This window comes from Musca autumnalis, unplaced genomic scaffold, assembly GCF_047663935.1.
Source record: "Musca autumnalis isolate F117 unplaced genomic scaffold, ASM4766393v1 scaffold_5, whole genome shotgun sequence".
Lineage (NCBI taxonomy): Eukaryota > Metazoa > Arthropoda > Insecta > Diptera > Muscidae > Musca > Musca autumnalis.
The window spans coordinates 153021351-153048222 of NW_027412088.1; the positions used below are offsets into that span (position 1 = coordinate 153021351).

The 26872-nt window shown below is 35.9% G+C and overlaps 2 protein-coding genes across 5 annotated transcripts in view; both read left to right on the top strand.

Moving 5' to 3' along the window:
- The window catches only part of LOC141387296 (matrix metalloproteinase-2-like), an 872424-nt gene that overhangs the window by 468307 nt on the left and 377245 nt on the right, over nucleotides 1-26872 (top strand). The gene's annotated exons all lie outside the window — the stretch shown is intronic.
- The window catches only part of LOC141387295 (matrix metalloproteinase-2-like), a 615190-nt gene that overhangs the window by 134788 nt on the left and 453530 nt on the right, over nucleotides 1-26872 (top strand). The window contains exon 1 of one of the 2 annotated variants that reach the window (XM_073956775.1): nucleotides 3702-3846. The exons of the other annotated variant lie outside the window; for it this stretch is intronic. The gene's annotated coding sequence lies outside the window, so the exon portion shown is untranslated. Of the gene's footprint in view, nucleotides 1-3701; nucleotides 3847-26872 lie in introns of those variants that run through there. 2 annotated transcript variants of the gene reach the window in all.

Genomic DNA, 26872 nt, shown 5'->3' on the forward strand with positions numbered 1-26872 from the left:
CTGGAGGAAAAAACATTAAACGATTCACCCAATCTCCTAGATTAACAGACACAAGTCAGTGAAATATGATGGCGATTCCAGATTCTGCTCAATTCTAGGTTAAGTAAGGGAAATATACTACTACAATATAAATCTCCGATAATTAATCACCGACAACGAAATACCAGACCAGAAAGCTTTTGCTCGCTTCAAGTTCCATCTTTCTTTTATTTGTATACGGCATTTCGGGATTTACCCCCATTAATGTGTATGCCATGCAAGCTATTAAGAACTATGTATGTGAATCGACTTCTTAGACATTCAAACTCCTTAGTTCAGGAAACTGTCCGATCTCAATCCACTTTTACATGGGACAATAACAATTACATTTCCACTAACGGCATTGATTTAACTTTGGATTTAGCTTCAGTTGCATGTCCAGATTTCTAGCTACATGTTTCTCCTGGAATTCACAAATGACAAAAATCCTTCATACGGATCCATCTGTCTGAAATTCTAATTAATTGCATAGGATTTCGTATTTTTTTATTTAGTTTATTATTTCTTTGTTTTCTTTTTATACCCTCCACCATAATATCGAGGGTATAATTAAATTTGTCATTCCGTGTGTAACACATCGGAGACTCTATAAAGTATATATATTCTTGATCAGGGTAAAATTCTGAGTCCATATAACCATGTCCATCTGTCGGTCCGTCCGTCTGTTGAAATCAATATACTGCTCACAAGTTTCAAGATAGAGCTTTGAAATTTGTTGTAGAAGTTTCTTTCACTCCGAGGATATTTGGTATTGATAATGGACTATATAGGTCCAATATTCCACCGAAATGGCTGAAATTTGGTATTTAGTCTTCGTTAGGGTTATAAAACTGTTCTCTATAAATTTGTCGTTATAAGTTCACGTCTTAGTATAGCCCCCATAGAACAGTACCTCCCGATTTTCGGTATTTTGAATGTTGTTGCCTCAATATTGGCTGAAATTTGGTATTTAGACTTCGTTGGGGGTACTCAACCTTCCCTTTTAAATTGGTCGGTATAGGTCCTCCCGATTTTTAGTATTTTGAAGGTTGTTGCTTCAATATTCCACCGAAATGGCTGAAATTTGGTACTTAGTCTTTGTTGGGGGTATGAAACTTCCCCCTCTAAATTTGTCGGTATAGGTCCACGCCTTCTATAGGCCTCATAGAACTTTACCTCCCGATTTTCGTTATTTTGAAGGTTGTGTCCTTAATATTACTCCGTAATGGCTGAAACTTGGTATTTAGACTTCGTTGGGGTTACTCAACTTTCCCCTTTAAATTTGTCGGAATAGGTCGACGCCTTTATATAGCCCCCATAGAACTGTACCTCCCGATTTTCTGTATTTTGAAGGTTGTGGCCTCAATATGCTTCAGAAATGGCTGAAACTTTCCCCTTTAAATTTGTCGGTATAGGTCCACGCCTTCTATAAGCCTCATAGAACTTTACCTCCCGATTTTCGGTATTTTGAAGGTTGTGGCCTCAATATTCCTCCGAAATGGCTGAAATTTGGTATTTAGACTTCGATGGGGTTACTCAACTTTCCCCTTTAAATTTGTCGGTATAGGTCGACGCCTTTATATAGCCCCCATAAAACTGTACCTCCCGATTTTCTGTATTTTGAAGGTTGTGGCCTCAATATGCTTCCGAAATGGCTGAAACTTTCCCCTTTAAATTTGTCGGTATAGGTCCACGCCTTCTATAGGCCTCATTGAACTTTACCTCCCGATTTTCGGTATTTTGAAGGTTGTGGCCTCAATATTACTCCGAAATGGCTGAAACTCAGTATTTAGACTTCGTTGGGGTTACTCAACTTTCCCCTTTAAATTTGTCGGTATAGGTCCACGCCTTCTATAAGCCTCCTGGGGTTACTCATCTTTCCCCTTTAAATTTGTCGGTATAGGTCCACGCCTTTATATAGCCCCCATAGAACTGTACCTTCCGATTTCCGGTATTTTGAAGGTTGTGTGGTTGAAATTTGGTATTTAGTCTTAATTTAGGTTATAAAACATTCCTATCTAAATTTGTCGGTATAGGTCCACGCCTTCATATAGACCCCATGGAAGGGTACCTCCCGATTTTCGGTATTTCGAAGGTTGTGGCTTCAATATTACACCAAAATGGCTGAAATTTGGTATTTAGTCTTCGGTGGTGGTACAAAACTGTTCCTCAGAAACATGTCCGTACAGGTCCACGCTTTCATATTGCCCCCATTTCCGACTAAGATAGGTCCACGTTTAGATATAGCCCCCTTAGAACCGTACCTCCCGGTTTTCGTAATACTGAAGGTTGTGACGTCAACTTCCCACCGAAATGACTGAAATTCGTTATTTAGTCTTCCAAGAAGTTATAAATTACTCCAGAAGAGTATTATCAGTATAGGTCCACGTTTTCCTACATCCCCATAGAAGCGTACCTCTTGATTTTCGGTATTTTTTAGGTTTTAGCCACATTCTCTTACCGAAATATCGGACATTTGGTATTTAGTCTTCTTTGAGTCTAAAAACTTTCCGACAGAAATTTTTCGGTATAGATCGACGTTTTGAAATAGCCCCCATAGAACGGTACTCACATTGTTTTACCGAAATTGCTGCAATTTGGTATTATGTCTTCTTCATACACGAAAGGAAACTAATTCCATTTTACTTCAATACAACTCGTGGTGGAGGGTATAACAGGTTCGGCCGGTTTACAGCGTACGTAAAAATACTTTAAATAACATTTCCAATCGTTTCGTTTCGTATTTTCCATAGGAACAATAGAAAACGAAACATAACCCACGTTGGCCCAGCTCGCTGTTTAGTTTCATTTTGTTAACATTCGTGAGTGCGAACAAAACGAAAAGTACTCAACTCCACAAGAGCAGATAGAAAACGAAATAGTACTAAACACATGTGATTAAATCCAAAACGTTTGGTGGTTGATAAAATTCACTGTAGTATGCTGATGCTAACTTATAGGGTTGTTAAGCAATCACATGTGTGTGTGTGCGTGCCTGAGTGGGTCATTGAATGAAACAACTCGGCAAAACATAGCCGACGTACATTTCAGCAATCGTACAGTTTTCATCTTTTTACAGTTTTTTTTTGGTTTGTTTTGGTTGTGAGAATGAAACGATTCAGAGAAGCTGAAAAGTTTGTGGCTTTGTGTGATTGGTACGGGAATAGTTTTGTTTGTTTCCGTTCAATGCTTGTTTATATTAATTAAGTTAGGTTAGGAATAGCATAAGCCAATTAAATAGACTCGCTCTCCAGATATGAAAGGGCCGGACGCAAGCTCGATATACCTTTACAGTTTTTATTTACATTTTTTTTTTAATTTTATAAAATAAGCTATAAGCTATGCTGCAATGATTACTTTATATCCACATGTTGTGGACGTAATAGTTTTAATTTATAATTTTTATGCAATTGCAAATTTCTTCCTATTTTCTTAAAAAGACTCAATAAAATTGAAATTGATAAAATTGTATACTTTAAAATCATTTTATATGGCCATTTGATACATTTATTGGCCAGTTACTGTTCCCCGATTCGATTTCATTTATGAACCAATCCAAGCGCCAAATAGCAATGATTGTTTGCAATAAAGTAGAATAACAACAGCAACAAGAACAGCAACAATGTCGAATGTCTTCTGTCTGTATAGCAACAACTGCAGCAGAAACGATGTTTGCAACTTTTAGTTGACAATTTTATTTTAGTGCCACGTTTTTAGTTCGTTCTTAAAAGCAATTTCAAAGTTCATTTTGTGCGGCAGTTAAATCGGAATCGATGAAAAACAAATTTTTCAAGCAAAAATCATTTGAAGGCTTCCTTAGTGAAAACGGTATGAATTGAATCGATAAAAGAATAAATAATATCAAACAGTTATCAATTCTATCCAAAATCGACTCAGCAAATATATTCCCGTACCACTAGAATTCAATGTCAAACTTGTTTTAACATATTCGACCAATTTAAACGATTTCCAAAAATTTGAACATCTTTTGGAACTTTTGGAATATTTTGGAATATCATAACGATTGAAGACTTTCCGAATAAATGCGGACCTTGTGCTACATTTGATTTGGATACAAGTGATGAACTGTTGCAGATGAGGTACCTGTAGGAATGGACCCGCCATTTATGTTGCTCACAGTAGGATTTTATTTAGCTTTTCGGTCATAATATCAGAAAGCATGAAAAAAATTATATCATACGATGAAAATTTTAAAACAATTCTCGAAGAGCTCCTGAACTTATGCAAAATTTTGAACTTTTGTGTATGAGGGAACCGCAAGGTTTCTTGCCATTTGTATACGTTTGAGAGAAATATTACGGCGTGCAAAATTTAGACCAACGTCACACCTTTTGTCTAAGCCACACCTTTTGTCGGGAAGCATGGACTTAACCATGAAAATATTATATCGCTGTTAACAAGACCACGAGTACCTTACAAAACAATCCTTAAACAGCCATTATACCCTAGACAGACGGCAGCGTTAATTTGCATTAACTGCCTTAATTCAAATTAATTCGTGCATTATCCACATTCTTAATGCACAAAATCAAAGGAAATTTAAACTGAATTTAGCAATTTCAATATGGCAATGCTGTTGAAAATCAATTGTCTTTTGTCAAATTTCCATGTTTAAGAAAATAAAAAAGGAAAGCAAATCAGCAATTTTCGCGTTTCTTCAAAATAAGTAGTGGTCTTTCGCGAGTAGAATATCAACTAAACGTTTTTAAAGCCTTCTAACAAATCTCTTTTTAAAAATTTTATTTTCAAAAAAAATGTCATTACCCACCATACCAATTCTATCGAAAATTATATCTTCTTCAAATGTTTTTTTTGCAATACCGTTGGCGTTTTTTTAATTGTTGGACTGCAGAATTTTACATCTTTGTGTTTATTTCAGCTTAAGTCCATATTTTGTTGTAATTCAATTGTTTGAATAACAACAAAATATTTTAAAGTGGATATGAAATTGATTAGTTGCGGGCGAAAGGTAGGGAATACTATAGTTTCAGTTGTCACCAAACAACTTCATCAGTTCCCTTTTTCGCCGACTCTGTATCGATAAACAGGTCAATAAAGCCATCTAGCAAATTAAAAAAAAAAATGAGAAATTTGCTGAATGGCTCATTTTGTTTAATTTGCTAGATGGCTTTATTGACCTGTTTATCGATACAGAGTCGGCGAAAAAGGGAACTGATGAAGTTGTTTGGTGACAACTGAAACTATAGTATTCCCTACCTTTCGCCCGCAACTAATCAATTTCATATCCACTTTAAAATATTTTGTTGTTATTCAAACAATTGAATTACAACAAAATATGGACTTAAGCTGAAATAAACACAAAGATGTAAAATTCTGCAGTCCAACAATAAAAAAACGCCAACAACAATAATAGGCATCAGCACGGCCTTGTTGACCAATGCGTAATGCAAAAACAACTTTCTTGTTGTTTTTACCCCCGCTTATTGAAGCAACATTCCTATGTTCGTATTCTTTGCGAAGCAAAGACGACATAAAAATAGTGGTGGATATGAAATTCCTTAGTTCGACTCAAATTGTAGGGTAAACAGCTTTAGGGCCATACAGCAAATTTCTCATTTTGTTTAATTTGCTAGATGGCTTTATTGACCTGTTTATCGATACAGAGTCGGCAAAAAAGGGAACTGATGAAGTTGTTTGGTGACAACTGAAACTATAGTATTCCCTACCCTTTGCCCGCAACTAATCAATTTCATATCCACTTTAAAATATTTTGTTGTTATTCAAACAATTGAATTACAACAAAATATGGACTTAAGCTGAAATAAACACAAAGATGTTTTGCAATATTTTTATAATATTAAAAAGACTTAAAAATATCGCGAATAAATTAAATTTATTTTTGCTTCATCGTGGTGAAAAGGTCAATGGTAAAAAGTGTATTTGTTTCGCATATTTTGGCGAACTTTTTTAAAGCTTCACGAAATGGTCTGCTGGGTACAAACAAACAACACAAACAGCTGTTTCATAAATGCAGAAACTGTCGTCTGTCAGGGTGAAAAATTAATTCAAATTAGGAAATTTTTAATACAAATTAACTCTGCCGTCTGTCTAGGGTATTAGACCATATCGAATATTTTTAATTGAGGCTAAAACTTAATGCATGTTTGCGAAGTTTCGTCCAAATCGGATTGTCGATTCGTAAGTTATAGTGCTCATCAGCCATTTTAGTTGATCTACTGGGCCATTATCTGTATGGACTTGTTCCCACGTCCACCTGATTAAATCGAAGAAGGTTCCAGAGGCCTTCACTTCAAAAATTATGTCCATTCACAACATGTCAACATTGGTGAGCTGTAAGGGATGTGGGGTATGACTGCACTTCCTAGCCTGGTCTGGCCTTAGTGGGATCCAGAACTACAGCGCTAAAAGCATTTTCGCCGCACGGGAAATGCATTACTCCTGCAATTCAATTGCAACGGTCTCCTCAACAAAATTAGCGAAACTATAGACTTTGTGAGGCGGAGAAACATTATGATCGCCGCGATCCAAGAAGCAAAGTTCACCGTCACCGTAGCTTGCAACATTACGGTGGTTACAACGTTTTGCGGAAGTATCGTGTAAGAAGCGGAGGAGGAGGACTTGCCTTCCCTATACACCAGTCTGTCCAGTACATACCTACCTCGCCTGACTCTAGTGACCCATACATAGAAAGTGTGGGTGATAGCAGTAAAATATGGACTGCCGATTTGGAGTAGCTTCATTCATTAGATAATTTTTTATTTATTTTATTTTAATTATTTTATTTTATCTTACTATATTTATTTTATTTTGTTTTATTTTATTTTACTTTATTTATTTTAATTTATTTATTTTATTTATTTTATATTATTTTATTTTATCTTATCTTATTATATTTATTTTATTTTTTTTATTTTATTTCATTTTATATTATTTTACTTTATTTATTTTATTTTATTTTATTTTATTTTATTTTATTTTATTTTATTTTATTTTATTTTATTTTATTTTATTTTATTTTATTTTATTTTATTTTATTTTATTTTATTTTATTTTATTTTATTTTATTTTATTTTCTTTTATTTTATTTTATTTTATTTTATTTTATTTTATTTTATTTTATATTATTTTATTTTATTTTATTTATTTTATTTTATTTTATTTTATTTTATTTTATTTTATTTTATTTTATTTTATTTTATTTTATTTTATTTTATTTTATTTCATTTTATTTTATTTTATTTTATTTTATTTTATTCCTTTAACTCCCACTGGGGCATAGAGCGCTTAATATAGACGTTTTACATCTCACTCTGTTTGGAGCTATACATGTGTCCAAGTTGATCCCAGGTCAATCCGTTAGATCTCATTTCGGCTTATGTGGAACGTCTCCAGGTTTTCATTGGTCTTCCAACCCTCTTCCTTCTTGGCTGGACGTATTCCAGCATAAGCGTAGAACATGTCCAATCCATTGCCATTTACGTTTTCGGATTTCAAATCCCACATCCATCTGATTTGAGTTCATGCCGCCCATAAACAGTTGTCCCCTGTGTTATATGCCTGATATTAGATCGCTCTTAGAAGACAATAACCGTGAAGTGCTAGTGGACTTCAATGCTCATCGTGAGCTTTGACATTTCGCTAATTGATAACTCCACATTTTGCACGGTTAACAAAGGCGCTCCAAAGTTGATGAGAAAATTGCCAAAGGTCGCCAGACATCACCATTGTGACACCCAGTCTGATAAATGGCGTGTACTGGCAACCACCTTCTTGTCAAGGCCGCCTTTAACAAACCACCCGACTCCATAAACTCTGATCGCTAATCTTTTCTAAACCATGAAAACTATCTGAAAATAGTTCAACGAATTTACCAATCAGCTCTTCAGAGAACTGGCCATTCACTTATATCGCCGAATAGCTGAAGGACTTTTTCTGGCACATTATCACAGCACCAGCGGCTCGCTACAAACCTACTGGTCGAATACCCGAAATTACGTCAAATTTCCGAGCCAAGGCAACGGAACTAGAGCATGATGAGCTTCTTCAGAAAAAACCCAAAAGACCCAAGAGTCAGTGAACTTACTCTTGAAGACAACAGACTAGTAGGCTACCACCTGAAGCAAGGCAATATTGGTACAAGAAAAAGAACGGTGTGACAGTGACAGATCCGAAAAGGTTCTTGTGTTGTTTTGACCGGCAGTTTATAAAGTACTACGAAAGTGATAGGGCTAAGAGGAGTATTCTATACCGTGATGAGTGATGTTGCAGATGTCATCCGAAACATGAAATCATTCAAAGGGTTGGACCCTCACGGAATATCAATTTTAGTGCTTAAGAAACTGGCCAACCGGAGTGTACCAGAAGCCTGAAAAGTTGGGATGGTGGTCACGCTACTGAAGCCAGTTAAGGATGCCAATAGAGGCGAATTTCGCAGGCAGATTACTCTCCTGTCGCCCGCAACGAGGATTTTAGTAAAGCTACATTATGAGAAGTTCTTTTCCAGTTGCCCAACATCAGCATGGATGCCGGAAAATGCACAGTACCACAAAAGCAACACATGACATATCAGTCAAGGACTAAACCAAAACAGGCCGTGCAACAAAACAGTCATGGTGTCTCTTAACCTATCGAAGGCCTTCGATACCGTCTACTATGCCAGGCTATTCAAGAACATAGAGAAACCTTCTCTCCAGCAGTGTTCAAAACGTTGGAAAAACAACTATATGTGTGAAAACCAGTTCCGCAAGGCGACATCTCCTTAACTGTTTAATCTCTATCTTCCAGAAATTCCACACCCTCCAGACGGCATAGAGATCGTAATGTATTCGAATGACTGTACGATTTTGCCCTCGGGTCATATCGTTAATGACATATGTATGTGATAGGTTAAATATTTATGTAGCTTATTTATGACAGTTCTTCCATCTGTGGAATATGAAAATATCGGCCGCTAAATCCACGGCCACATTGCTCACTACCTGGACGGCTAAAATGATGCTCCTCTTGAATAACACTGTGAACCGAAATTTTGGGAAGATGGAAAATTCCTTTTGGGGGTGAAAGCCCTTGATGAGTATATGCAGAACCCCAAAGGGCAGATTCGCCGTGAGTCGAACTTTTGAGTTATGGCGTGATGAATTTTTCACTGGAGACCCTATAAACCATCAGAAATTAGCGTTATATCTTTGTTCGCTGTTGTTTTGGTTTATTTTTGATATGACATGTCTTCAGTCAAATGTAATCAGGATCTTTTTCGTAGAACATTTCGACCTTCTAACTCGCTTCCTTCCATGTCCTTTTCGTCCTTTATTTCAAGAAAAACAATAAAAGTACCGCCTGAACATGTCGAAAAGGACATCGAAAACGCGACAATATCGATTAGTTGTCAATTAGAACCGTACCTAAAATTTTCAGAGCGACATTTTTGCAGAACATGTCGAAGCTGAAAAATGCCATCTTGTGGTACTTGAAATAAAGGACAAAAAGGACATGGAATACGAGTTAGAAGGTCAAAATGTTTTTCGGAAAAGATGCTCATTAGATTTGACTGAAGACATGTCATATCAAAAATAATCCAAAACAACAGCGAGCAAAGATGTAACGCTAATGTTTGATGACTTAACTCAAAAGTTCGACTCACGGCGGATCTGCCCTTTGAGGTTCTGTATATGCTCATCAAGGGCTTTCACCCTCAAAATGAATTTTCCACCCCCCCATACCTCGAGCTCGATTTTGTTGCACAGTGTAAGTAGCCCAATGTGTTGAGTGTAACATTCGATGCAATGTATAAGTCCTCTGCGCAAGGCACTGCTATTTCCGACTACACCTTTTTCAGATGTAATTCGAATTATTTTAATTGGAATTCGAGAATTATATTTATAATTCATAGCATTTCATTTGTACTTCGAATTCTTCCACTTGTAATTCGAATTATTCCATTTGTAATCCGAATTATTCCATTTGTTATCCGAATTATTCTATTTGTAATTCGAATTATTTTGTTTGTAATTCGAATTATTCCATTTGCGGTTCGAATTATTTCATTTGTAATTCGAATTATTCCATTTGCGATTCAAATTATTTCATTTGTAATTCGAATTACTCCATTTGAAATTCGAATTATTCCCTTTGAAATTCCAATTATTCCATTTGTAATTCGAATCATTTTAGTTAAAATAGCTGAAGAGCTAATAAATTGCCAATCCATGTAGAAATCAGTAAGCAGAGATAAACATATAAAGGACACAATTTTAGTTTGGAGCCCCAAGATAGCCGGCGAAGGGTGAATAGATAAGAAGGGAACCCTCTTGAGTATAATGTTTAATTAATTTGTCATTCCGTTTGTAACACATCGAAATATTCGTCGGAGACCCTATAAAGTATATATATTATTGATCAGCATAAAATTCTATGTCGATTTGAATATGTCCGTCTGTCCGTCCGTCCGTCTGTCTGTTGAAATCAATACAGCTCGCAATTTTAAAGATAGAGAGTCAAAATTTGGTACAGAAGTTTTTATTACTTGCAGGATGGTTGGTTTTGAAAATGGGATATATCGGTCCACGTGTTGATATAGCCCCCATAGAACGGTACCTGCCGATTTTCGGTATTTTTAAGGTTTTAGCTTCATTATCCTACCAAAATGACTGAAATTTGGTACGTAGTCTTCTTTAGGGGTATAAGACTTTCCCCCAGAATTTTGTCGGTATCGGTCCACACCTTCATATAGCCCCCATAGAACGGTACCTCCCGATTTTCGGTATTTTTAAGGTTTTAGCTTCATTATCCTACCAAAATGGCTGAAATTTGGCACGTAGTTATCTTTAGGGGTATAAAACTTTCCCCCAGAATTTTGTCGGTATCGGTCCACACCTTCATATAGCCCCCATAGAACGGTACCTCCCGATTTTCGGTATTTTGAAGGTTTTAGCTTCATTATCACACCGAAATGGCTGAAATTTGGTACATAGTCTACGTTGGTGGTATAAAACTTTCCCCTCAATATACCACCGAAATGGCTGAAATTTGGAATTTAGACTTCGTTGGGGGTACTCAAACTTCCCCTTTAAATGTGTCGGTATAGGTCCACGCCTTCATATAGCCCCCATGGAAAGGAACCTCCAGATTTTTCGTATTTTGAAGGTTGTGCCTTCAATATTCCACCAAAAGTGGCTGAAATTTGGTATTTAGTCTTCAATGTGATATAAAACTGTTCGCCAGAAATATGTCTGTACAGGTCCACGCTTTCATATTGCCCCATTTCTGACTAAAATTCGTCGGTATAGGTCCACGTTTCGATACAGCCCCAGTGTTGCCGAATTTGACGATTTATCGTCATTTTGACTATTTTTTGGCCCAAAATTGAAAAATGACGATTTGACGATTTTATGGTCCAAAATGACGATTTTTCACTTAAGCCAGAAATGCATGAAATAAAAGACGATAACTACACTTTGACCAAAATTTTCGAAAGATTTTAAGGAAAACAATGTTCCAAACTCGATTTTTGAGCTTTTTTAATGTTTTAAAGCAATTTCCAGTCGGAGTGGCTATATTTAGGCACATATCTGGAATTCAGGTATTTTCATAGTTTTTGCCCCACATTCAAATTACATCATCTAAAAATTTTCGTTTAGTTTTGTTAATGGATGAACATCTTCCTTGAAAAGTTTTCGAGATAAATTTGTTGTAAAAAATATGAGTCCAGCTTTATTAACTTCATATTAATGCCCCCTTTAAACTGTCAGCCAGTTTTGAATGACAATTTTTATCGATTTCCGACTGCCCAACAACCAAAATGTACGTGTACCGACAAACATGGGCGGTCACACTGTCAAGAAAGCGATTTTTTAGCTAAGCTGTAATTCAAAATGACAATAGCTTCGTTCCAGAACTTTTTTAATGGTAAAATGTTCAAAAGAGAAAACTGTCAAAAATGAGTTCAACGCACACATTTTTCCAAAATGTACGGGAATGGAAAAATGGTAGAAACGTCAAAAAATCTGGAACAAATGTCAAAGTCGGCGTGTCAGCGAATCGGAAGCCGGCAAACATGTTGCACATTTTTGCTCGCTCAAATTTGTCGTGTAAAAAGTTTCTAAAGAGAAAGCCATTCAGCGCCATTTTTGTTCAAAGAGAAGTGAACATTTTGCAACTCTTTTGGTGTACGGGAACGGATTTCGGGGAAAAATGTTAAAAATGTGTTAAATGTGTAAATCTTTTTAGTTCTGGAACGAAGTAAATGTGTACCCAACTTTACCATGCTGCATTACTGCAAACTCGATAACCATAGGAAACTATCATCTACTGAGTGCTGTTTTTATAGGGTATTTAAGTGATATTGGGTTAGATTTATTGCTGTGGGTTGTATATCTTATGTTGCCAGTCTCATTCACAAAAATATCAGCGAAAAATCGCATTAAACGGTAACCAAACCGAGTTTTGGACTATGTTGACGATCTTTTGACGATTTTCTAAATTTTAATGACGATTTGACGATTTTTTTGACGATTTCCGATCAAAAACTGTCGGCAACGCTGTATAGCCCCATAGAACGGTACCTCCCGATTTTCGTAATACTGAAGATTGTGACGTCAATATCCAACCGAACTGGCTGAAATTCGATATTTCGTCTTCCAAGAGTTATAAAATATTCCAGAAGAGTATTATCAGTATAGGTCCACGTCTTCCTATATCCCCATAGAAGCGTACTTCTTGATTTTCTGTATTTTTTAAGTTTTAGCCACATTCTCTTACCGAAATATAGGAAATTTGGTATTTAGTCTTCTTTGAGCCTAAAAACTTTCCGTCAGAAATTTGTCGGTATAGATCGACGTTTTGAAATAGCCCCCTTAGAAAGGCGCCTCATATTATTTTACCGAAATTGCTGAAATTTAGTATTAAGTCTTCTTCATACACGAAAGGAAACTAATTATTCCATTTTACTTCAATACAACTTGTGGTGGAGGGTATAACAAGTTCGGCCCGGCCGAACTTAACGCCGTTCTTACTTGTTTTTCAATAATTATTTCTTGAATAGTGAAAATTAAGGTCCAATTAAAAAAAACTATATAATTTAAATTATATATAAATCTTTTCATATACAGGTATGTGTGTATGTCAACCTGTTTCCCTGGCATTCTTTTGAATCAGACAAAGCAAAAATGAAACCGACCTCTACAACATTTAATGATGATTTGCCGGCTAGCAAAAGAAGAAAAAAAACAACTACAACAACAAAAAGATGTGTGTAATAAACCATTGAACACGTTCTTCCTTATTTTTATCCACAAAAAGTTGGTACTTGGCACATGCCTTTGTGTAGGTGGGTGTATGTATGTGTGGCTATATGAGTGTGGCCTCATTGTTCCTACATATTTGCACCCACACTACTTTGTTTCCTTCTTAGTTCAACTATATGCATTCTTTTATTCATTCAGTTTCCTTCTATTCTTCGTCTTCTCTTTTGCCATATACAAGGACTCTTGAACATATTTTTATTCCTTAGTGTTCTTTCTTTTTTCTTTACGGGTTATTTTTTTTTCTTCACATCCTCACGTTGTTGCTTTTGTTGCTCGCTTTGTATTAAAGCGTTTATATTGTTTAGTTGTTGTTTTTTATTGTATATTTATAAATAATAAGTGAATGTTGTTGTGCAAGAGCATCATTGTGTGCGCGTAGGCGGGTGGGTATGTGTGTGAGTGCAAGTGGGTGTATAAGTATGCATGGAGGACTTTTAACTTAAATAGTAGGTGTGTCAGCATTTTGTTGCTATTTAACTAAACAGGCCATTCTATATTTGTCATACCACCATGTGTACGTTTATCATACGCAGGCACATACTCCGGGCATCAGAGTTTCTTAATATTTTCTGTACAAACATGTTTCAGTTTGAAGTGTTAAAATAGCGATATCCGATATCGTGATGTAAATACAAAAGTTTTATATTAATTCCTATATATAACCAATTGATAATTAAGCTATTAATGGAAACTTTCAATTGATCGATTTTTGCCTACTCCTTCACCGGGGGTGATTAAATGTGTGTAGAACTTCGCTAGATATCATTTTGCGATAAGTTAACGATAGTTAAGTGGAAGGAGAATTAAAAAACATATCGGATCGGGCCAGTGCTGTAGGTTCTTGCACCGAAAATAAAACATCAAAACCGCCAATACACACATCACAGTAACTATTTCTTTATAATAATTGTCAATTTTAGTTATTCGTTATAATTCTTTGACAAAAATTTGCTGCAAAGTAATTATTGCATTTATTTTTAAGTGCCTCAAATGTGTATGTGTTCACACACAGAAGTCCACAAGAAATGGGTGACAAGCCAGCAGAACGACAACAACAACATTTCAATTGTGCCACTTAACATTTTATTTTATTTAATGGAACAAAAACAAAACGAGAGGAAATAAACGCCTTTCTTCTTTCATTCCGACATTCATTTATTCCATTTTTACAGTATTTTCATAGCATCATTAACATGATGATGTTTACACAACTCGGCAATACCATCACTACTGCATTATGCTATGGACCTTATGGATACTCAGAACTCACTCTTTAGTCACAACAGGCTGTGTACTTTATATTGGTTGCATTTCCACCTTTTTGACTTGCTTTTGCTTTGTTTTTGTTTTTTCTTCTTCAAAGTATACCTGTGGCTAGGCTTGCTTGGCTGCTGTAATTTTTCCGTTTATTTTTTATTTTCTTCTCCTCCTTTAACACTTTTAATGAGCGTGTGATTGCGTCAGGGTGTGTGAGTGTGCGTATGTGTCAATATGTATGTTTGGTTGCCACAGCAACCGGTAACCGGATGGATGCAATGCAGTACATCGACAATATGTAAGAAGTTGTTCTTACACTTACTTATATAACGACGACGATGAAAGCAACATTTCCCAGCAAGCATTTTCTATCGCTTATTACTCGAAGTAGTCACTCCCAGGCGATAGAAACACACAACCGCGATCTCGATAAAGTCTAATAAAGAAATGAACCACGCCCACGACAATACTGGTGAATGCCGCTTTCAAGACATTCTAGAAGTTCTTTTAGCGATAAAATTGGTTGTGACGAAAAAAATATTTTTTTGTTTTTCTTTTTCTTTGTTGTTATTCTTTTAATTTTTTACAGTGTTTTATTTAACTTGGTCCGTTTAGTCAAATCTAGTAACTCATTTTCCACACAGTTGCAGTCGACCAATCGAACTAAAACTTTCTACACTTTTCAGATTTGGATGACAATACATGAATATGAAACCAAAACCAATATGGGTCCATTTTTTTTTATAGCCCCTATATAACTATATATCTTCATTTTTAGGCCAAATTGGCTGTAATTTGGCATTTGGGGTTTCCAATGGTACAGAAACTTCCTCACTAAAAATGTTGGACATAGTTCAAGTTTTTGGTATAGCCTCCATAAAGCGGTACCACCCGATTTCAGATATTTTAAGGATTTTGTCTACATTTTCGGCCTAAGTTGGCTATAATTTTGTTATTAGGTTCTCAGTGGTCAAAAAAATTAATTACTGAAAAGTTAAAAATAAAAAATAATTAAAAAAAAATTAAGTTACAATGTTTTATTTGAGGGATTCCATCATGAAAAATAATTTTCTAGTTCTAAGTACATTTATAAATAAAACACTGTATATTTATAAATGCACTTAAAACTAGAAAATAGTGTTTCATGATGGAATCTCTCAAATAAAACGCTTGCATTTGAATTAAAAATTGTGACAATATTAAACGGCAAGCGTTTTATTTGAGGGATTCCATCATGAACAACTATTTTCTAGTTCTAAGTACATTTATAAATATACAGTGTTTTATTTATAAATGTACTTAGAACTAGAAAATTATTTTTCATGATGGAATCCCTCAAATAAAACGCTTGCCGTTTAATATTGTCACAATTTTTTAATCAAATTATTCATTTTTTTTTAATTATTTTTTATTTTATTATTCAAATTATTCTTCCAAAGTCCATTCGTTTTTAAAGAACTATTCTTAGTTGAAATTGTCGTCTACATTAATTTTGTCATTTTAAAAATGGGATGGTGCCTGGCCTCGGAATCAAACCTATGCCATTAAGAATGCATATAAAAATCAGACATCTGCATAGGCCATAGAATGTGTCTGCCCACGCGATAGTCGTTAGTATAAACAAGCAGTCATCGAATTTCGATCTTCCTTTCTGACACTAGTTAGTTATTCAAGAAGATCAAAATTAGACAACAATGCATTTGTTATTGTAAAATGATAAAGGATCGCTATTTTATAGAAAAGAAGTTCAGAATGTGATTAATTTTGGTAGAGGAAGTGAGAAACTCCCGCCCAAATGCTTGGAGGGTTATTTTACATGGTCACATTACCGTCGTTGTAGTAGTGGTTCCTGTGAATCCTTCACCTCTTCTCACGGCAAGCAAGGCAAAAAGTGTTGCCAACAACATTTGTCGCTTTGTCGATATGTTGTTGCTGTTGAACATATTCTTTTACTCAAGCACGTGTCGTCACACCGCACAAACAAACGAACATTTGTCCTGGTGGTCTCTGGCACCAAAAGGAAGAAGACACACACACACATATGTATGTATATAAGCATGTTTACATTAAACAAAAACAATAGACCCAAGCACATGTTAGTGTAGAAATTGTTAATTACTTACTATATAGCAAACTACAACAGCAACAACTAAAATAGAGTTGTTGTTTTTCTTTTACTTTACTTTGTCAATGAATGACTGAATAAAGCAAAACGGAGTAATGGTGGCACTGCATTGAGTAAATGTAAAAACTTAGTATTCTATGCGACATTCTCGTTCATGTTCCACTTTTGTGGCAAACAATAAAGTGTTTATTTTACTATTACTTATGTATTTGTTTGTCTCGGTATACGGGTGTAGCCAAATAAAGAGTCTTGCAATGTGTTGGTGTGAACGTTTGTTTTAAGTGCGTTATGAATTGAAATTAGTTCAGTGGTCAAAGTGGGATGATTAAAGTCGAATTTATTAAAGGATTCTTAAAGAATTTCCTATGAATAGCTTGAAGAATATGCCGGTTTCGGGCTTTTAAAAATGTTGTAAGCCAGAGGCTACTTTTGCACTAAGGGCCAGTTCACAATTCCGTCTTCACTGTGTGTTTGCAGTTTACTAAATACATATCTGACTTTGGCATATTTTTACTCACATTTGCATCTCAAATATCCTATAGCACAGAATGCCTTAATTTATATCAAGCGGAAGATCGAAAAAACCATAGTTTCACATGTTTTACTCTGCAAGTAATTGAGTCGACGTCTTACGCTATTTTTTTATTGTTCTTCTGTACAAATCAATGTTCTTCACGGAAGACTAAGAGGAAGTTATTACAGACAACAAAAAGGATTGTAAATAGATGACCAAAAAGCAATCTTAGGAGACGACCGGTAGGTAGTCCTTATAGGCGACCACAAGTGAGTCTTATATTTTGACACAAAAGGGAGTCCGCATAGACGACGACCAGGGAGACTTTTCAGACCACCAAAATGGAGCTTTAATAAAGGACTCAAAGGAAGTTTTACAGACTATTAAAAGGGTGTCTTTATGGACAAACAAATGGAGCCTTACAGGTGACCAACAGAGAGTATTTATACACCACAAAAAGGGAGTTATTATAGATGACCAAAAACGAGTCTTCCTAGACGACCAACATGGAGTTTTTCTGGATGTACCTTATTGATGTGTAAAGGGAATTGTAATAGGCATCCGAAGGAATTCTTTATAGCCGTTTAAAAGGAGCCTAGAAAATGAAAGGGGGTGTTGTGGGAGACCAAAAAAGATCTGTATACACGATCAAAGGAATATTTTGGTCTCCTAGAAATGGGAGCGTTAATGGACGACCAAAATATAGTCTGTATTGTCGACTAATAGATGACTTTTATAAACGACCAAAAGTCAGTGTTTGTAGGCGACCGAAAGCGAAATTGCATAAAGAATCGAACGTGAGTATGTGTAAGGGACCAGAGGGTGCTCTTTATAGAGTCTATAGACAACCAAAAGGGTGTTGAGAAAGCTTTTATATATGCAGGGAGCACAGAGGACGTCTTAATAGACAACCTTTTGGTTGACTATATAGACGACCCAAAGGGTCGACTTCAAAATGATATTTATATACGACCAAAAGGAAGTCTTTAAAGATTAGCAAAAGGAAATCTCTATATTCGATACGAAATAAACTTTTATGGGTGATAAAAAGGTAGTCATTATTAATGACCATAAGACGGTCTTCGTGGAAAGCTAAAAGCTACTTTTTATAGAACAAGAATGGTATTTACAGATGACTAAAAAGCGGTCTTCATTGACAGCAACAATGGAGTCTATATGGCCAACTAAAATGGAATTTATATACTCTGCAGAAAACAACAAGTACGTCGTTGTAGTAGTCTTTGAATATGATAATTTTGTTATTGTTGTGGCAACGTATGTTTATCTGCTTCTGGTTACTATGTGTCCAGGTTCAAAAATTCTTCAACCTGGATTGGCTGCATTCATAGAAAATCGAGAGACATGTGAGTGGCTGGACAGTTGAATAGATGCAACATTTGGTGTTTTCCCAATCCACATGTAGAGGATGTATTTTGTATCGTTCTGTCAATTCGGACCCCGTAGGTGGCTGCATCGTGCGGATTTTAATGGGGTCAAAACTACTCTTGTGTACCTTAGCAGCTGGAGTTCCGATTTCACGCGTACTGCCTGCGCAACTGCATCAGTGTATATGATATCAAAGACTACCTGATAGGCTCGTCGATCTAGTTCTCCTTTGTACTTTTGAACCTCTCTTTCAATATAATGTAGATATCTCCTGACGTGTCTGTATGGGGGAAGCTTGTCCACTAGATTATGGCAGAGATGCTGACGGCAACAACATCCAAGCGGGCACTGCATCGACATCTTGTTGTGCTGATGTACCGGTCAAATTTTCGACTCCTTATGAAGATAGTCAACTGTTGTCATGAGGAGGCACCTTGTTGCAGTCTGTAAAATGAGAGGGCGACAGTAGATTAAACTGTGGATTTTTTTTCATATTCCTCAGATGGAAGAACTGCACTAAGTCTGCTAGATAGATATTTAACCTATTGCATATGTTATCGTCGATAAATAGAATACACACGAACGATCTTTATGCCATCTGGAGGATGGAATTTTAGAGGTAGAGGCTAAACAAATGTTTCACCGATCGTTACAACCTATATCTTGGGGTAGTTATCGGTCGGAATCTGGACACCATTAACTATTGCGAAGCCCACCAGATTGTGAACTGTGTTCCAGTAGATTTAAAGGCTGATATTTTCATAATTCTTAGGTTGAAGAACTACACTATGTCACCTATGTGGACATTTAACCCATCACATATGTCATAGACGATAGGAACCGACGCCAAGATCATACAATCATCATCCGCATACGTTAACACTTTTATGTCGCCTTAAAGTTGCGGAATTTCAGAATTACACAAATCAAAGGCGTCCACAAATACAGTTGAAGGAAGTCTTCCCTATGTCCTTGAACTGCTTAGCATGGTTGACGCTATTGAAGACCTTCGAAAGACATGTTCAGGTTCAGTCCTCCCCACGGCGAGTTATGTTCTTTTGCTACTATGCTAGGCAACTGGAAAACTGCTTTCCATCATGGGGAGGAGTAGTACCTCGAGAATCTTTGTTACTGGCAACAAGCGGAAGATCGGCCTGCACGATTCGCCTTTGCTGGCATCATTGCCTTGCTTTAATTGCGGGGCCAACCTGTGAACTTTCCAGGTTTCTGCTACAATTTAGGTGGTTAGCGATAAATTGAAGACTCTTGTAAAATACTCAACTCCACGATCATCCAGTTGCTTAAGCATTACCATTAGAACTTAGTGAGGGCCCAACGGTTTGGTTAATTTCGAGTTTCGGATGACCTCTGCAACATCGCTCATTGTAAATTGTGGTGGTATCTCTTCGGCTGAGAGCACTCTTATACGGTGTATCACACCCAATCCACCGAGTGGGCTTCCAGGATATACATTGTCCTTAAAAATCTATAATAGGAATTTTGAGAAAAAAATTATTTTCTTCAGAGGTCATTTTTAAAAATCACATTAGAAAACGGCCTATAATTCGAGAACTTAAAATAGATAGAGGATATGGATGGTGGCGTCGGATAGGCCATCGAGTGGGCTTCCAGGATATACATTGTCCTTCAGAATCTATTATAGGAATTTTGAGAAAAAAATATATTCTTCAGAGGTCATTTTTAAAAATCACTTTAGAAAACGCATATAATTTGAGAACTAAAAATAGTTAGAGGATATGGATGGTGGCGTTGGATAGGCCACCAAGTGGGCTTCCAGGATATGCATTGTTCTTAAAAATCTATAATAGGAATTTTGAGAAAAAAAATTATTTTCTTCAGAGGCCATTTTTAAAAATCACTTTAGAAAACGGCCTATAATTCGAGAACTAACAATAGTTAGAGGATATGGAAGGCAGTTCTAACTGTCATACTACACAAAACGTATTTGTTATACAACGCCGCTGGTTTATGTCTTCGCTAGTATTTATTTTCACGCGCATAGCGAAGTGTAGGGTTGCCACGTATTAATCAGCCCGGATGTCACAATGAAGATGTCGGGCGATTTGTGGCAATCTCCTCTTATCCTCTAACGAGAGTCTTAGTACAACGCTTCACAAAAAGGGAGTCTTTTTAGAGGACAAACTGATCCTTTTGGAGGGAGTCTTTATTGACGAATGAAAGATAGCCTCTATAGTCGACTGTCGACCAAAACGATTCGTTAATGAAACCTTTTTATAAGTCTGTCATTGCTGCCACCATGATGCAATGGTTAGCATACTCACTTTCCAGTAAGGTACATTCTCCCAGTATGCAACAAGTGATGGCATTAGGCACGCAGTTAAGATCCGGCGATAAAAAGAGGTACCTGCCTGGTCTCTTCAGGGATGTTTGTGGGGAATAGTTCTTCTTTGATATTTTCTATGAAAGGGAGGCTTAAGGCGTTATCACAGGTCTCTTCATATAACCAAAGGAGCCTTCATTCACGACCAGACAACATAATTCTTTATTGGCAATCAGGCCCGTTATATTAGACCAAATGCAGCATTTATATATGAGCGATTTTTGACGTATAAACAAAAAACAAACAGAATATGTGCTAGGTTTGAAAACCGCTGGCGAACAACTCATTGGTCTTATCTGAGTTAAGTTCGGTTGGTCTGGCAGCATGGACTTGCCCACCAAAAACATAATATCGAGCGATTTTACATCATCTGGATATTTGCTCAGGAAGTATAGACTTGCCACTGAAAAAACTTGTACCGTCAAAATGGCAGCGAATAAAAGTTGTTACAACAAAAAGCAATTCGATAGCAGGCCTTAAACTGCATTTTGTCGAAATTTTTGTGAGAAGTACCCGAAGGAGTTGACATATATAGCCGATTTTCGAACTTGGTCTATGTCTATGTCTCGTAGTAATATAACGATGTGCAAAGTATGGACCAAATCGGTGACTACCTTCGAGAGTTATCGTGTGCACCATTTTAGTGAACATTTTTAAACTCTTGTGGGGGTACCAAAAGTTACCGATCTGGCTCATCTTCGACTTAAATCAAGTTCGGACAAAATATTACGATGGCCAATTTTTGGACCCAATCTGCAGATCCGTTCTAGAGTTATTATGCGCTCCAAAAACTACACTTGGTGCTACAGGGGTTTTTACAACTTCGGGCTATTTTCTCAGGAAGTATGGACTTGCTCCTGATAAAACTTGTACTGGCGGCAGCAAATATAAGTTGTTAAAACAAAAATTAAAGCGAAATTTTGTGTGGGAGTTACCCTAAGGAGTGGGCTCATCTAGGTCTAGTAGAAATTGCAAGATGTGTAAAGTATGGACTAAATCGGTTGCTACCTTTAAGAGTTATCGTTCGCACAATTTTTCCAAACATTTTCGAACTTTTCTGGGGAAGGTATCTGAAGGAGTGGACCGATATGTTCCATCTTCGAATTTAAACTAAGTTTGGTCAAAATATTACGAAGACCAACAATTTGTTCAAATCGGTTCATCCGTTCGAGAGTAATCGTGGGCACCAGCCAGCTAAACAGACGGAAGAACATTGCTAAATCGACTGCAAATTAAATTGTCTGAAAACGGATGTCGTCCAAACATACATGGGGTCTAAAATCATTATTTCGATGAGACACATTTTGCACATATGAAAGTGTATAAAAGACTACATTCAGTGGGTACATTTCTAGCGGGCTATACCCTAACGAAAACTGATGTCGGTATTTCTTGAATAAATTTTCCTACTGTTTTTGCTGAAAACTTCAATGTATCTAAAATAGGGAGGTAATGTAAAATATGGACTGTAGCAAAATATGGTCGGATATAGCCTATCTTCGAACTGCCCGTAAAAAACCATCTTTACAAAATTTTAGAATCACATCTAATTTTTTTAGCAGTTAGAGTGATTTTAATAGACCGACGATCTATAGCGACTCAGAATTTTTTCCTGATCAGGAATATATGGGGTCTATAAGGTCCTAAATATTTTTTAATGCATTACAAACGTAAAAAATTAATTAAAACCTTAAATGTTATTCGCTAATGTCCGACGTCGAATTTGCAAACAGAGATAATGTTGTGTTATTATACCCTTCCTCCCCGACCTCTTAACAAATATTTTAAATTCCTGCTGAAACCGAAAATAATCATAAAACTCAAAATGATTTAAATTTCACAATCTCTGTAATCTATTTATGTTACAGTTTTGTGTGTGTGTTTTTTTTTTTCTTTTTTGAAAACCATAATCATACTTTAATCTTTTTTATGGATTATCAGAATTTTTCTAAACGTTTTCTTGTATTTTTTTCTCTATTCTTTTTTTACTTGCAGGTAAGAAAAATATCTGAAAAATTTGTACAAATTTTCAACATTTCTTTAAACCGAGAAGCCAGCAATAGCAACAACAAAACTAACATTCACCGTAAGTTATTGTAGAATCATAAATTCCAACAAATAAATCTGAAATTATTACACCATCACCACAGAGCGAGTTCTTGGGGCGGTGAAACACTATCCAAAGCATATCAATTGCATAAAAGAAAGATGCATCCCCTCGTTCCATCGCTCCCACTTATAATCGAATATTTGGCTTTCTTACTCTTTCCACACTGAGAATTTTTTTCGTGTTGAAAATACTCTGTATAAACCGGACCGAACCAAAGAGAGAGTAACCCAAAAAAAACTCTGACTAAGACAAAAGGATTACAAGCGAAAAATTGTATAAGCACCAAGAGCTGAAATAGAAGTGGTAGTAGCAGTGGCAGCAGCAGTAATAGCAACATTGAAAAAGGATTCAAAGTCAATTTATCTTATGGATTAAATGATGATGAACAACCGCTTTTCACCCTTCCACAGTAACCAAAATAGCCAGAGAATGCTTGAACTTTAAACCAAAAAGAAAAATCGTTGAAATGTGCAATGCAGTTTTTTGTCGGTTTTTTTGCAGAATAGGAAGGGGGCGATTAGGGTTAGCTTTAAAATTGCCATTTAAGTTGGAAATTTAAAAGCAAGAATATTTTAGGTTTTTTGTTTCAAGATCTATAAATTTCGGAGAATTTTTTTTTTTGATAATAGTTACAGAGAAGAAAAACTGCAATAATGTTTTAGTATTTGGTCAAATATTTGCCTTCATAATAAAAGCATCTAAATTTAAAAGGGGCGGATAAAATTCCAAAGGAATGTAAAAACGAATTAGATGAAAGTGCTGAAGAATACGTTCAACACAGAGACATTAGTATTTACTGATATACATACATAACAATGAAATTTTCCAGACTTTGCAAGAAAATCAATAGCAATTAGGAAACTGTCTTTAATTTTACCCTCCACCATAGTATGTAGGTATATTAAGTTTGTTTTTCCGTTTGTAATGCATTGAAATACTCATTTGCGACCGTATAAAGTACATAAAATCTTGATCAGGATAAAATTCTGAGTCGATCTATACATGTCCATCCGTCCATCTGTGGTAATCACTCTAGCATCCACAAAAATGGAGATAGGACGCTGAAATTTTTGGAAAATGCGTCTTTTGTTTGCAGGCAGGTCAAGTTCGATGATGGGCTATATCTGTCCATGTTTTGGTATAGCCCCCATATAACGCTACCCCGATTTTCGGTATTTTGAAGTTTTTGGCTAAATTGAGGATTTTAGCTACAAGTTTTCACCGAAATAACTGTAATTTGACAAATAAGATTCTCAGTGGTCGCGAAAGTTATCCACCAAAAATCGTCAACATAGGTACATGTTTTGGTATAGACCCCATAAAACGGTACATCCTGATTTTCGGTATTTTGATATTTGACATTTGAAGTTCTCTGTGGTCACGAAAGTTCTTCACCAAAAATCATCAACATAGGTCCATGTTTTGTTATAGCCCCCATATAACGATACCTCCCAGTTTTCGGTAGCACTATGCAACACTGAAAATGCAAACAACTTCTAGTATGGATTTTTTGAATGTACATATTTAGACTACAAAAACCCTAGTTGGGTTTTGTCCTGTCAGATCCAGTTCGGATTTTATGGCTTCATCTAAACCGGGCTAAATCTACACTTTTTTGCATTTATCAGGCCTTTATCTCAGAAACGAATAGGAATTTGGCCTTGCTATCTTTAGCAATATTGTAGCACTAAACTAGTAGAACTTATCTTTTGCAGAAACCACAAAAGAAAAACTCCACCTAGGGCATCAAAATCTATAAAATATAGAAAATTTTACATAATTGCTGAAATTCTGGTCAGTATCGGCTAAACTATTGGGAGTTGAACCAAGTAACCTTTTGCAAAAATCTGCCAAATAAAGTTCTCAACAATTCTTTAGAACATTCTGAAACTCTAAAATGCTTACTTCATGTTGTTTCCGTGGTATTTTGCATCACATCTTTTACAACACGTATTTCAAACACAGTTCACACCAACAGTTTATTCTCGCATTTCGGATTTCACTACATTATTGACATTTTTATTAAATCGTCGTTGAGAAATGTAATGAAAACAACGGGATAGAGGCATTTTACAACTATGAAGAGTTCTGAAGAGTTGTGTATTACATTCCAGGGAATATTTTTCCAAACGAAAATATTCAGAAAAAATTAACGGGTTTTGAAGATACGGTGCGAAATGTGTAAAAATTGTGGTATTTTTGCATATATAGTTTGAAATTTGAGGCAATAAATGTAGTTTTTCGAGTTCATTATTTCTCCAAATATTGTATTCTTGTCCTTATCTACAAATTTGCTTCAGAGGTCAGAAGAAGATTCGCATTGGTTTCAGAGATATAGCCCCAAATTTCTTTAAAAACTCAATATTTAACCATGTTTAGATGGGGCCATAAAATCCGAGCTGGATCTGACACAACAAAACCCTACTAGGGTTTCTTGTCGTTTGGGTCTGTACTTTCAAAAAATCCTCAGTTCGAATTGTTTGCACGAGATCAGCTTAAAAATGTTGCACAGTGTAGTTTGAGAATTTTAGCTACAATTTTAAACCGAAATAGCTGTAATTTGACATTTGAGGTACTCTGTGGTCACGCAACTTCTGCACCAAAAATTTCCAATATGGGTCCATGTTTTGGTATATCTTCCATACAACGATACCTCCCCATTTTAGCTATTTTTAGGATTTTAGCTACAATTTTTAACCGAAATAGCTGTAATTTGACATTTGAAGTTCTCAGCGACCACGAAAGCAATTCACCAAAAATCGTCAATATAGGTCCATGTTTTGGTATAGCCCCCATATAACGGTACCTCCCGAAAGTATAGACCAAATCGGTTAGTCCCTTCGAGAGTTATCGTGCGCATAATTTTTGCGAAAAAAATTTGAACTTTTGTGGGGGTGGGCCGATATGGCCCATCTTCGTACTTAAACTAAGTTTGGACAAAATATTACGAAAGCCAAATTTTAGACCGAATCGGTTTAACCATTCGAGAGTTATCGTGCGCTCCAGCCAGATAGACAGACGGACGAACATGGCTAAATAAACTCCAAATTGTCTGAAACGGATTTTGTCCAAACATACTTGGGGTCTAAAACCATTATTTCGATGAGGCACATTTTGTCCGTATGAAAGTGTATATACCATCGTTGGCATAATAAATATGTATGTTTTTGTAACTCTGTAAAATTCCATAGATCTAAATATAGATTTTTGACAGAAAAAAACCGTTTTGGACACACTGTGCACTGATTTAAACGCATGCATTTGGTATTTTTGTTATTAAAAGACTTGTGGTGGGCGTTGAGCTCACAACTCTTTGTTTTTCGGTTGACAGACTTGTTTTGTCATACTCATTACTTAGTAGTAAGGTAAATAAGTAGTGTTGCCTACTACATTTAAAAAATTACCATTATTTCTTACCCTACCGAAATGCATTTAACTGAAATATATTAAAATTAAACTGTGTGAAACAATAAATTAAAAAAGCAACCCCAAGGTTTGGTTACTAGGCCAAGACTCAATCCATGTTTTTGTTGTTCTTAAGAGTGGATGTAATGTTGGAAATACTTGATATTAAAGAGTGACCAATCTAAACTAGGGAATAAATGCAATCAAGCCCGTTGCTAGATATCCATCATTTCCATCAATGTAAAAATGTCTTTGAAATTTCAGTTTAAATTTAAATTTGCTGCCTATTTCTACCCTGGTCTTTGTTTTTCTAATGCCTTAAGACTTTAATGATAGCTTTAATGACAAATTTAAGACCAAAAGTTGTTCTTACGTGAAACCAAAATACTAT